This window comes from Cervus elaphus, chromosome 1 (genome assembly GCF_910594005.1).
Source record: "Cervus elaphus chromosome 1, mCerEla1.1, whole genome shotgun sequence".
NCBI lineage: Eukaryota > Metazoa > Chordata > Mammalia > Artiodactyla > Cervidae > Cervus > Cervus elaphus.
The window spans coordinates 8872634-8887022 of NC_057815.1; the positions used below are offsets into that span (position 1 = coordinate 8872634).

The 14389-nt window shown below is 40.1% G+C and overlaps 1 protein-coding gene across 2 annotated transcripts in view; it reads left to right on the forward strand.

Annotated features, from left to right (window-relative positions):
- Nucleotides 1–14389, forward strand: part of LOC122682982 (cyclin-Y-like protein 1) — a 103492-nt gene that overhangs the window by 50598 nt on the left and 38505 nt on the right. The gene's annotated exons all lie outside the window — the stretch shown is intronic.

Here is a 14389-nt window from a genome sequence, read left to right on the forward strand (position 1 = left end):
AATCCCAGCCTGTTCCCTGACAGCATTAAAATTTGAAACCCCTGTTCTAAATTCATACAACACCATCTCAATTCTACTAGTATTTACTCATCACCTGATCATACAGTCTGTCACTTGAGCTGTAATGTTTCTATTTTGTTTAAGAAATGGATGCAAAGCTACTTTCAGAGGTAGCCAATTAAGATTAATTAAACATTTCACCAGACTTAACAGGTCTAATTAGATTTGATTCATCTGTAATTTTATTACCAATGAGATATCTGGATGACTAAATTATATTTTCTTAACTTCATAGGAGCCGAATGCTCATCTCTTCCCCGTGGGCTTTTTTTCTCCCTCTAAGGGATGTGATAGTGAGTCATCATCCATATTCTCCCTGTCTCCTGGTGCCATTAAGTAAAGCCCATCTGAGAGCTGATGATGGAATCTGGGGCTCTGGGGCAGCTTCTGGCTTTGGGCCACCTCCCTGAATTATTCATGTGGAGCCAGGGAGGGTAAATGTCCAGCCACAAAGATCCAGAACCAATGCCAAGGGGGAGATGCTGGCCTAAAATAATTGAGGAAACGACCACTGGCGCCACTGACTTGGAAGCTCCAAGTAGAACCACATGGCTTCAGCTCAGGTCTAGGTGGCCCTTGACCCCCCCCCACCCAACCTCCCCCTCCTTCCTGCCCCAGCACTCCTGTTTTAACTAAGAAAGGAGCTCTGAGGAGCCAAGATGTCTCTCTGACCCGGCGTAAACCCTGTCCTTTGAGTTATTGCTCTCAGCAACCCTGCAAGAGGTTTGGGATTTTTCAGAATAAACAGCAATCCCCAGCCTCTAATTTTCCCCCGGCAGCACTCTTGTAATTATCCCATTGGTGTTAAGTTGATTGTATGTTTTTAGTATATTTACTGAATACGTATTATGCACAGAGCATGTGGTAGCACTGGTAGGGGGATGCAGAGGGGAACAGGGTACAGATCCTGATCTTTAAGTATAATAAGTAAGTTTCATTTGGAGTCAACTTCATGGTGGCTGTTGGAAGTGATGTCTTTTGAAGAATTCAAAGTCTCCAAGGAGAATCAGTGGGAAAGAATGCTGTGATCAAGTCATGATGTCTCCTCTGGCAGAATACAGAAGGGTTTCATTCCTGACCAGCAGTCTTATAAGAAAAATAATACTGTTGTCTAGTTGTCCATTTATCTATAATGCCTTACATAACAGGAAAAAAAAATCACTGTCATTTACTCAGTACTGAATATAAGCAAGACATTAGGTAGGTGCTTAATATGCATTTACTCTCTTTTAAGAATATCTGGCATTGTTTCGTCTCAATCACCAGTGACTACTTTTAGACCTGTGATTTGACCTGTGTGGTCTATGTGGTTATCCCAGCTCTAGAAGCACAGACACAACAATTTACAGTGTGGTATGGGAAGAGCAGTACATCAGCAGTTAGAAAGCTCAGATGCTGCTAAGCGATCTTACATCTACAGCCCTCATTTTCCAAAATGTAATACGCTGGGGATAACTTGATTCTTCTGGCCCCTTTTCAACACAAGTCTGAGGAAACCTAGCTCACTTCACTGTTGTATGGACGGACTTAAAGTAATTAACAGAAGATGACCCAAACCATACACATTTTTCTCCTCCATAAACATCCGAAAGGATTAATGTTTTGCTGTCATCCTGAGAAAGGAAAGGGATGCTGTTGGAGTGAAAGAAAAATGAAACTGTTAATTGCTCAGTCATGTCTGATTCTTTGCCACCTCATGGACTGTAGCCCACCAAGCTCCTCCTGTCCATGGAATCAGGCAAGAATACTGGAGTGGGTAGTCATTCCCTTCTCCAGGGTATCTTCCCAACCCAGGGATCAAACCTGGGTCCCCTACATTTCAAGCAGATTCTTTAACATCTAAGGCCCCAGGGAAGCCCAATAAAGGCAAGGGATGCTGTTGGAGCAAGCCTATACAATTCATCTGGGTAGATTTTGGAGTCTTCCGGATTCGGGCATGATACAGTCAAGGAAGTTCCCTAGGGTACAGTGACCTTAGTACATAAAGTAAAACAAGAGATTTGTCTCTAGTAGCTGTGACCAGGTCACTGAAGGTATGCAAGGGGAATATGTTCTGATAAAGGCTACAAACTTGTTAACACTTTTAATTATGTTTGGGGCACACAGCGTTATAGAACCAGCTGACTTGGCATTATTGAAAACCTTGTCAGCTGCCATTCAGTGATTCAGCCAGCCAAGGAAGCTCTAGGGAAAGTTTGCTCATTTCTCTATTCAGGTTGTTTGTCCATCCATGTAATTTTAGAAGTATTCTTTCAACGAATCCAGCAGCCGTTAATCCTAACAAACAATAGCTTTTGAATTCCAGTCCATCCTTTATCACATAATAGTTAAGGTAGAGAGAGTAGTGGGGAGTCTTCTAGTTATATTTTGTCATCCTGTCCAGAATACAGTTGTGAGGAAATAGAGAAGTATTTGACACATGGAAGCAGGAAAATAGTCCTTTTTCAGATAAATGTTCTGGAAAGTTTTCATTCAAAGTTAAACTGTGTTGAAGTCATTATTTGTTTTATTTTGTTGCATATTTTATTTGCGCTCAACTCACAATTCCTTATGTTAAAAAGAAATGGTTTTTAAATCTACAGAATTCCAAGTACAGTATTAAATTTTGTAGCTAAAGGAAGTAAGTGTGTACCACTACTTATATTCTAACAGAAGTAGGAGAGAAAAGCCCCAAAACTTGTCTTGGTAAAGCCACACATTGGTAATTGTGCCAGGGAGTTCACGCTGCAGAATGTCTAGTGTAAGTAGTGGCTGACCTGTGAGTAAATGTTTAATTTCATACCACAGAACCCTGTGACAGCCCATTAAAAGATAATCCCTTGGTGTCTAAATCTCAGAAGTTCTCCTTTGCCAGTCAGCTTGTGGTTGGGGTTGTTCAAGACAGATGGACCATCATCCCATTTTAACATTGTATATTGATGTTTGCCTTGCCAAATCCCTCTCCCCTGCGCACATCCTTTTCTATGAGGTAAAAGAAATTGTAATCTCTGGACTCATTTGATAAATTTATAAACCTTCTTAGGATAAAGGGAACTTCAGAATTTGGTTCAATCCCTATAGGTCTGAGTTGAGAAAGAGAGAGAGACAGAGATAAAGACAGACAGGAGGAGGGAGGTGTCCATTCATATGTACCATACCTTCCATGGTCAAGCTAGTCATTTAATTTAAGATGCATGGACCTCTCCTGAAAATTTCATCAAGTATATAATAATATCAGCAACAAGTTACATCAGTTGAGTGATTGAATACTCATTGTGTGCCAAGAAATGGAGGCTGAGTGCCTTGGAATGTCAGCATAGAAACTGTATGTCAGGCTAGGTTCATGTTGTAGAGTTAGCTCCCCAACAGATGAGGGAAACCTTCAGAGAGAAATCAGGGCCAATGAGGCAGCCCTTAGGGACAAGGTCAATGCCAGTCCTACTGCACTGTGGCAAAATGGAAAGATATGGAGGAGGAATGAGATTTGCAATGCTTCTTAATGCTTATGGGAGTTTTTCCCCCTGAAAAACATCTGAGCATACAGAAGTTTGTACACAATTCCAGGAATTGTTACAGAAATCCTGAAATCTAATCACAGGCAGTTTGGACTCCTGGATTAAGACAAAAAGAGATAGGAGGAGAAAGCATCTGATTCTTACTAGGAGGCTTCTGTATTGCAGACATTTGACATACATATAAACACACCTTGACTATGGCCATGAAAGATACGGCTTGTGGGCCCCATTTGGTAGATCCAGAATCTGAGATTCTCAAAAGTTAAACATCCACAGAGATCACATGGCTAGCAAGCACTAGGCAGGCATTCAAAACTCTTTATTCCTGACTTGCCAGTGTTAGCATTTGAGTCAACCATGAGAGAGAGAGCGAGCCTCAAACACAACAGAGATGAACATTTTTATAAGAGATTATTGATGTTAGAAACTCTGTATATATCTCATGATAGGTACATTAAATATATCACAATTCATCCACATAATGGAATATCATACATCACTACAAGCCATATTTTCACAAATTTTTTAATGATATGAGGAAATGTTCATAGTTGCAAGGTCACAGAAGCAGGATTCAAATATGTATATTTATCATAGCCTATATATGTGTATGTGTGTGTGTGCACATATATAGATACGAGAAAATTAATGATAAAAAATAGGAGTTTTGTCATTTAGTCATTCATGTTTGCATTATAATGATAACTTATTAATTCTGTAATCAAGAAATAGTCAATCTAACAGTTGAAGTATATTACTTAGATGTTAACTGTCTTTTTTTTTAACTGCCTTAAGATAGAGCATAAAGGAACTAGAAGGGATATAGCACAATCCCTTTTTAAAATTTTTATTTACTTATTTATTTTTTAAATTGAAGAGTAGTTGATTTACAATACTATATTAGTTTCAGGTATACAGCATAGTGATTCAATATCTGTGCAGATTACACTCTATCATAGGTTATTAACCTCAGATACGCAGATGACATCACCCTTAGGGCAGAAAGTGAAGAAGAACTAACAGCCTCTTGATGAAAGAGGAGAGTGAAAAAATTGGCTTAAAGCTCAACATTCAGAAAACTAACATCATGGCATCCAGTCTCATCACTTCATGACAAATAGACAGGGAAACAGTGGCTGACTTTATTTTTCTGGGCTCCAAAATCACTGCAGATGGTGACTGCAGCCATGAAATTAAAAGACGCTTACTCCTTGGAAGGAAAGTTATGACCAACCTAGATAGCATATTAAAAAGCAGACACATTACTTTGCCAACAAAGGTCCGTCTGGTCAAGGCTATGGTTTTTCCAGTGGTCATGTATGGATGTGAGAGTTGGACTGTGAAGAAAGCTGAGCACCGAAGAATTGATGCTTTTGAACTGTGGTGTTGGAGAAGACTCTTGAGAGTCCCTTGGACTGCAAGGAGATCCAACCAGTCCATCCTAAAGGAGATCGGTCCTGGGTGTTCATTGGAAGTACTGATGCTGAAGCTGAAACTCCAGTACTTTGGCCACCTGATGTGAAGAGCTGACTCATTTGAAACAACCCTGATGCTGGGAAAGATTGGGGGCAGGAGGAAAAGGGGACTACAGAGGATGAGTTGATTGGATGGCATCACTGACTCAATGGACATGGGTTTGGGTGGACTCTGGGAGTTGGTGATGGACAGGGAGGCCTGGTGTGCTGCTTTTCATGGGGTCACAAAGAGTCAGACACGACTGAGCGACTGAACTGATAGTTTATTATAAAATAAGAGCTATAATCCTCTTTGGCATGCAGTATATAGGGGCTTCCCTCATAGCTCAATCGGTTAAGAATCTGCCTGCAATGCAGGAGACCTGGGTTCAATTTCTGGATCAGGAAGATCCCTTGGAGAAGGAAATGGCAACCCACCCCAGTATTCTTGCCTGGAGAATCCCACGGACAAGAGAAGCATGGCAGGCTACAGTCCACGGAGTTGCAAGAGTCAGACACAACTTTGTGACTAAACCACCATGCAGCACATCCTTGTTTCTCGTGTTGGTTTGTATCTCTTAATCTTATACCTCTAATTTGTCCCTCCTGCCTTTACTTTATTCTTTGGTAACCACAAGTTTATTTTCTATATCTGTGATTTTGTTTCTGTTTTGCATATACCTTCATTTGTGGTTTTAGTTTTTTTTAGATTTCCACATATAAGTGATATTATATGGTATTGTCTTTCTCTGACTGACTTAATTTTCTAAGCATAATATTCTCTAGGTCCGTTCATGTTGCTCCAGATGGCAGAATTTAATTCTTTTTTATGGCTGAGTAATATTTCTGTGTGTATGTGTGTGTGTGTGTGTGTGTGTGTGTGTGTTACATCTTAACCCTATCCTCTGTTGATGGACATTTAGGTTGTATCCATGTCTTAGCTATTATAAATAATGCTGCTATGGCCATTAAGGTGTATGTATAATTTCAAATTAGTGTTTTTCTACATATATACCCAGGAATAGAAAGCTGGGTCATATATGATCCATAGATCGTATAGGATCTCTATTTCTAGTTTTTTGAGGAACCTCCACACTGTTTTCCATAGTGGCTGTGAAAGTGAAAGTGGCTCACTTGTGTCTGACTCTTTGTGCCCCCTTGGACTATACAGTCCATGAGAATTCTCCAGGCGGGAATACTGGAGTGGATCCCTCCTCCAAGGGATCTTCCCAACCCAGGGATTGAACCCAGGTGTCCTGCATTGCAGGTGGATTCTTTACCAGCTGAACCACAAGGGAAGCTCAGGAATACTGGATTGGATAACCTGTCCCTTCTCCAGCGGATCTTCTGGATCGAGGAATCGAACCAGGGTCTCCTGCATTGCAGGTGGATTCTTTACCAACTGAGCTATCAGGGAAGCCCAAATCACTCAGTCATGTCCGACTCTTTGCAACCCCATGGACTATACAGTCCGTGGAGTTCTCCAGACTGGAATAGTGGAGTGGGTAGCCTTTCCCTTCTCCAAGGAGTCTTAACCCAGGGATCAAACCCAGGTCTCCCGCATTGCAGACAGATTCTTTACCAGCTGAGCCACAAGGCTGTACAAATTTATATTCCCACCAGCTGTGTAGGAGGGTTCCCTTTTCTCTGCATCCTTTCCAACATTTGTTGTTTTTGAATGCTAACCATTAATAGGTGTGAGGTGATATCTCATTGTTGTCTTTGATTTGCATTTCTCTATTAACTAGTTGTGTTGAATATCTTTTCATATGCCTATTAGCCATCTGTATATTTTCTTCAGAAAAATGTATATTTAGATATTCTGACCATTTTTTGATTGGGTTGTTTGGGGTTTTTTTTTTATATTGAGTTATATGAGCTCTTTGTATATTTTAAATATTAGCCTCTTGTCAGTCCCATCATTTGCAAATATTTGTCCCCATTCCATAGATTGCCTTTTTGTTTTGTCAGTGGTTTCCTTTGCTGTGCAAAAGCCTGTAAGTCTGATTAGGCCCCATTTGTTTATTTTTGCATTTGTTTCTTTTGCCTTAGGAGACTTATTAAAAAAAATGTTGCTACAATTTGTTAAACAGTGGTCTGCCTATGTTGTCTCCTAGGAGTTTTATGGGCTCCATTCTTACATTTAAATCTGTAAACTATTTTGTGTTACTTTTATATATGGTGTGAGGGAATGGTGCAATCCCTTTTTAATGGTGGGAAGACTAAGACTAGATAAACATGGCCTAAAATTAAGTAGGACTTGCATAATATCAGTGCAGATGTTGTAATTCATAGTATAGTCTTTCATATTTTTTTTCTTCTTATGAATGCTTTATGAAGAAGTACCACCTTATCTGGAGAAAAATGTTCTCACAGTGAAACAATGCTTTTGATCTCTGGTTACCATGTATATGTGAACTCTGAAGTAGGGCTCTGCTCAGAAAGACAGATTGCCCAGATCCCTGCAAACTGTCTGTCTTCTGTTCCTCAACACCTCTTGCCAAGGGGACATCTAGTCTTACCCCACCCAGGATTTGAAACCATGAGAACAGGGATTCCTAATTCTCTCCTGAAAGGTAATTTACTGCAAGTGGCTCCTTCTCTTGGAATCTCCCTCCTCAAATCATCTCCTAGAGCCTGAGCCAGAAGCCAAGTAGAACACCCCACTTCCTCAGCGGAACCCACCCACCAGAGAGTTTTTCTGCCAAAGATTTACCATGGAAGGATTTCAGCCTCTGAGGAATATTCAAATATATGTACATTTGTTTCCCTAATTGCCATAATATTTACATTGTCATTATCAGTAGATTACATTATACATTTATTTAGAACTATCATTTGCAGTGTTCTCCCCTAATTAGGAAAGGAAACAGCTCTTTGGCATGTAAGAGAATATGTCATGTCCTCTTTGACTGATCACTTGAATAGAACAGGGATTATAAGTATTTACTTAAGGATTTCTAAAGTAGGGCTGACCAGATCTAGGCAGAATGAAAATGATTTCTCAGGAATCTTCTGCTCTCACAGGTTAAGGAGGGGAGGAGGGACGAATGGAAGAGCAGGTCTTTGGGGTTAAATGGCATTTGTCACCAATTTTAATGGGACTGGAAAGTGGTTTGGTTGGTGTTTCAGTTTGAATTGTGCTGTTTACTTGATCAGGGTCCTTGCTTTTGAGTATGTAATGGTGATAATATAAGTCTCAGGGTCACTCCTTGACTAGTTTGCCAGTGAGCTGCTCAGAGGAAAGCTCTTCAAAATTGCTTCTTTATTAAGGGGAAAAAAATACCTCTTTTAAGTCATTTTTTGCCATTAGTTCAAATTATAAAAATGTTTTCAAAAAGTCAATTTTAAAAAATAACTAATTTGTATTATAATCTTGGATGCAAATGGAAAGAAAGATTTGAAACTAGGTTTTTTAAAAAATTAAACTAGTTGTACAGTCAACATTTCTGCTTATATTTACCTATAGGAACTATAAAATGCATGATGAATTTTGGCTTTTTCTGGCATTGCCCACATAAAATATATTGCTTATATATGAAAAAATGACTATACTGTAGGGGATAAACTTAGAGAGAGTTCACCCTAAGTGTAGCTGTGTTAATATAAGAGGAAAGACTGTATTTACTAATACCATTTCTAGTTAATAGTGTGTGAAGTTTAATTACAAAATCCTATACAAGGAAAAAAAAAAAATCCTATACAAGGAATTTATTGCATACAATTGGGGTCAGTTAAAATAACTTTCTTAAAGCGTAGCAGATTTAAATAGATTTGTGTCAACATAGCTTTCCAGGCCGCCATCATTATCAAATTATTCCATATTATCTTCAAGGGGAAATGGTTTTAGACCCAGTGGTAAACATAGTTTGGTGCTCTACTTTGAAGGCAGGGGTCGTGTGTGAGTGCGGAAATAACTTACCACTTTAGTTCACTGTAGTAGACATTTTTGAATAATAGCCAAAGGGTTTTTGTCAGCTTCAGGAATTTACTGAGTACACACTTTCACTTTTCAGAAGTGGCCCTGGAATCAAACTCTTAATAGAATGAGATAACAAGTCAGTGTCAGAGACTCCAGAAATGACTTGAGGGTTCTTTGTAGAATTTTCACATATGAGGAATGTTCAGAAGAGTCAATAAAACTAAACTATGGAGCCAAGTAGTCAAGGTGGGAAATGTCCACTTAATAATTGCCAACAGAAAAGACAAGCGTATAGATCTTCAAATAGTGATCGAGCAATCAGGCGTGGGTCAAGGCATAGCAGACCCAGAGTTCTCAAGGGGTTCCAAGTCAATAGTTCTCGACCAAAAGCTGGACTTTTCTTCTTACTTCAGTTGTGACTTGGAACAGTTCACATCATTTCTTTTAAAGTGATTTATCTTTGCAATGAGTACAGTAGCACCAGGTGCTTTCTTTGGATATGTAGCATTTAACGCAGCTGTTAATGGTACATTTCTTTCTGTGATACTTGCTTAAATATTTGTCTCCTCTTTTAGACATTAAGTTCCTTTGCTCACCCTTATATTCCCAGCGTAAATTACATGCCTGGCGCACAGCAAGCGTTCCATGATGATTTGTTGAACAGGAACTTATTTCAATGGAAAATTACGGAGGACATGTGAAACAATTCATGTAGTTAGCCTTGTGCCGACATTGAGTAAGTCTTCAGCGCATGTGAGACACCCTTATTGTTGTTGTTGTTATTATTTACATTGAGTAAATGTTTTTAAATAAAATAAGTTCTAGGCTATTTCAGGATAAACCTCAGCAGGTAACACAAATCAGTGGGCACTAAGAAACTATATTTTATTAGGTCATGTCATATTGGTCAAGCCTAAGGAAACCTCTAAAATTTGGCTTCTCAGCCAGAAAGGCAATTCATCGATTTACAATAGAAGATATATTTTTTTCCCTAGGGGTCAGGACTTCCTGAAATCAGTGTCTTTGGAACACAGAATTAGTTCTAAATGTTGCTTTTAAGCTCTGAATACAAACAAAGGGAGCTGTCTTTATGGTCTTGTAGGGTTTGAGATGTGGGCTGGAGACTTAGTTCCACTATTCTGGTACCTTTCTGGTTGCTAGAAAGGTATGTAAAACATGTCTGTCAGCCTCTCTTTCTCACTGTTTATCTTCCCTTAGAGAATGAAGGATAAATATGACAGTTCTGCTATCTATATCTAATATAATTTTGAAGCTGAAAGAAACCTTGGTGGTGGTTTAATTGCTAAATCATGTCCAATTCTTGCGACCCCATGAACTGTAGCCCACCAGGTTCCTCTGTCCTTGGGATTTTCCAGGCAAGAATACTGGAGTGGGTTGCCATTTCCTTCTCCAGGGGATCTTTCTGACCTAAGGATCAAATCTGGGTTTCTTGTGTTATAGGAAGTCTCCTGCATTGCAAGCAGATTCATTACCAACTGAGCCACCAGGGAAGCCCTTAAAAGGAACCTTCAGTTCAGTTCAGTCGCTCAGTTGTGTCCCAACTCTTTGCGACCCCATGAATCGCAGCACGCCAGGCTGTCCATCACCAACTCCTGGAGTCCACTCAAACCCATGTCCATCAAGTCGGTGATGCCATCCAACCATCTCATCCTGTGTCGTCCCCTTTTTCTCCTGCCCCCAATCCCTCCCAGCATCAGGGTCTTTTCCAATGAGTCAACACTTCGCATGAGGTGGCCGAAGTATTGGAGTTTCAGCTTCAGCATCAGTACTTCCAATGAACACCCAGGACTGATCTCCTTTAGGATGGACTGGTTGGATCTCCTTGCAGTCCAAGGGACTCTCAAGAGTCTTCTCCAACACCACAGTTCAAAAGCATCAATTCTTCGGTGCTCAGCTTTCTTCACAGTCCAACTCTCACATCCATACATGACCACTGGAAAAACCATAGCCTCGACCAGACGGACCTTTGTTGGCAAAGTAATGTGTCTGCTTTTTAATATGCTATCTAGGTTGGTCATAACTTTCCTTCCAAGGAGTAAGCGTCTTTTAATTTCATGGCTGCAGTCACCATCTGCAGTGATTTTGGAGCCCAGAAAAATAAAGTCAGCCACTGTTTCCACTGTTTCCCCATCTATTTGCCATGAAGTGATGGGACTGGATGCCATGATGTTAGTTTTCTGAATGTTGAGCTTTAAGCCAACTTTTTCACTCTCCTCTTTCACTTTCATCAAGAGGCTGTTAGTTCTTCTTCACTTTCTGCCATAAGGGTGGTGTCATCTGCATATCTGAGGTTATTGATATTTCTCCTGGCGATCTTGATTCCAGCTTGTGCTTCTTCCAGCCCAGCATTTCTCATGGTGTACTCTACATATAAGTTAAATAAGCAGGGTGACAATATACAGCCTTGACTTACTCCTTTTCCTATTTGGAACCAGTGTGTTGTTCCATGTCCAGTTCTAACTGTTGCTTCCTGACCTGCGTATAGGTTTCTCAAGAGGCAAGTCAGGTGATCTGGTATTCCCATCTCTTTCTAGGGAGCATCTATTTTCCTAAACCCAACATCTTACACATCTGTATTATAGATGATAAATGTGAGCCTTGAAGAGGTGACTTTGCCTAGGAAATACAGATCGGTTGTAACAAAGCAAGGGCCTGACCCTGGTTTTCTGGAGAATTTTTGTTCTTTCCAGTTCCCTACCCTGCTTTATCTAACATTCCCTATTGTTGTGTAGTTTGGGAGGGGACCCTCAAACATTATTCACATCCTGGTCCTGAGTATCTGTACATGTTGCTTTATATAAAAAAGTGATGGAGATTTTCCTGGATTATAATCTAGGGGCTAGAAATGCAATCACATGTATATTTGAGAACTAGGGAAAGGTGAATCAGAAATACACAATGGAAAAGGTGATGTGAAGACCTGGCAAAGAGAAATTTGAAGATGCTGGCCTGGAAGACTCGAGTGACATGGCGACAATTCGAAGAATGCTGGCAGATACTTGGAGCTGGAAGAGGCGAGGAACGGATTCTCCCCTAGAGCCTCTGGAGGAAGGAGGACACTGCCAACACAGTGCCTTTGATTTTGGCACACTGCTACTGATTTCAGACTTTTGGCCTCTAGAACTATGAGAAGATCAATTTCTGCTATTTTAAAGCACCATGCTTGTGGTAATTTGTTATAGCAGCCACAGGAAACAAATATACCTATGAAAATAGAAGTCTTATTTTCCTAGTTAAAGATTTGATTTATTTGCTGACCTGACCCCACCAATATAACATCAGCAACAAGGTAGCTTCAGAATTAAAATTGAAGTGAATTCCTGCTTTTTTGACAGCAATTTAAACTAGATCCTACTGTTTCCCTAGTAGTTTTGAGCAAATAAACTCTGGACTAATATGATTTCATTTGCAAAAAAATATGGACTTATGATATGGCCACAGGGCAAATTATTTTATACATAGATCATCTTGGAAATCACACACACTTTTTTGTCCAAGTCACCTTGAGGGAAGCTATCATTTTCTTTTTATTAGGTATATCAAGCTTTTCTAGTGTTTAAACTTCTTTACACATTATCCTCACTTTCCTGGAGTAGCTTTCCAAACAGAAGCCTATTATAACAGAGAAAAATAGAGGTCATCAGATGAGCTCTTCTTAAACATCTTCTCTATCAGAAATGTCTCTATTCTGACAGACCCAGAACAGGCATCTGTCACCCAGGTCCTGTTTCCTTCCTTGCTTTTCTCTCAATCCAAAGCTAATCTATGTCTGCCCTGGAGGACATCCACTTCTGCCTTCTTGAGGACCTTGCTCTGTCAATTTTCCCATCTCCTCTAACCTCAAACTCGTTTTTTCTCCATCGGCTCATACCCTTTAACATATAAATATACTCACATTTTTTTTCCATCTTAAAAAATCATTAACTGCACATTTCCTTCTAATGACTGGCACACCTCTCTTCTCAGTCAAATGTTTGGGAAGAAAATCCTTGTCTCCACTTTATCACCGCCTATTTCTTTCTTTTACTCACTGCTTGCCTTCCAGTTTGCACCCATCCTCAGTTACCCATGTACCACGGTCAGTGGTACTTGTAACTTTCCTGCCCTCTGGACAACACTGGACTCTGTTTGGGGAATTACAAATTAGAGCTTCTACTGGCCAGGTACTGTGCTAGGTGCTCTGTTCCAGAAAAGAGCAGATGTGATTTCTACCCTCATGGAACTCAGCTGATCAGCCACTTCTGGTTAATACACAGGTCCCTTGATTTCCACTTCTCCCTTTGGCAGGTTTACTTGAACGCCATTTAAATTTCCCTATTTGTGAAGTTCCCTCTCTTCCTCCCTTCATCCCTTTCCTTATTATACATGTCTTCTCGAGGCAATTACCTCTACACCCATGGCTTCAACTACTTTGTACGTACTCCAATGACAATTTTAATATTGTTCTCATTTAACAGTTTTAGTTTACATAGGACATGTCATTTACTAAAACCATAGATTCCAATTTGCTCCATGAAAAATATCATAGTCTTAACTGTCAGCACAGCGTTAGGGGATTTCCCCAACTACATTTTAAAATTGATTTAGTATGTGTTATTTTCAAAAACATAAGATGGGATATCACAAAATGGACTTGGCCTACAGAAGTTTACATCTAACTTTCAACTGGAGAGCTCTAATTCCATGCTGTCATTAACAGAGCCCCAAATGATCTTCCTCCTCAAACCTCTTCCTCTTTCTGCACTGTCTAGGAAAAAGTCACTGTGCTCTCCCTAGTTCCCTCAGTCAGAACCCTAGTAGCCATTTTTGCCTCTCTTTTCCCCCTCTTGCTCCGTATCTAGTCACCAAATGACCTCAAATCCTTTCCCACCACACCAGTCTCTGCCACTGCCTTTAGTTTAAACTCTCACTCCGCTCTTAGATGAATAAAAAGTCTCTTCATTGCTCTTGTTTCTTTCATCAATCCTCCTTATTGTCCATAGTGTCCTCACTAGAAACCACCTGATTGTGACTCCTTAACGTCACAACATTCAAAGGCTTTCATGTTTCTGGGGGGAAAAAAAATCAAGCTCTTTACCCCAGAACCTACTTTGGGGTTAGACAGATCTAGGTTTGAATTTCAGGTTCAAGTACTTGGCAGCAGTGTGAGTGACCTCAGACAACTGGACTTTCTAAGCCTTTGTTTTCTCCTGTGCCTGACGGAGCTCATCGAGGGCAGGGCTATTGCAGGAACACAGTGCCTAGAAAGTAGGAGGGACTAACCAATGTTGAAGGAAGGGAAAGAATTTTAAAATCCACTTCAAAAAATTGTTCTCCCTTAGAGAAAATCCTATGCCACTTCCAATCAAATTTGACTTCTACCTTTCTTTTCTGATAATCACAATAAGGTGCCTTTGCGGATCCAAACGATCGGAGACCAAATCCTGGCCATACCCCTG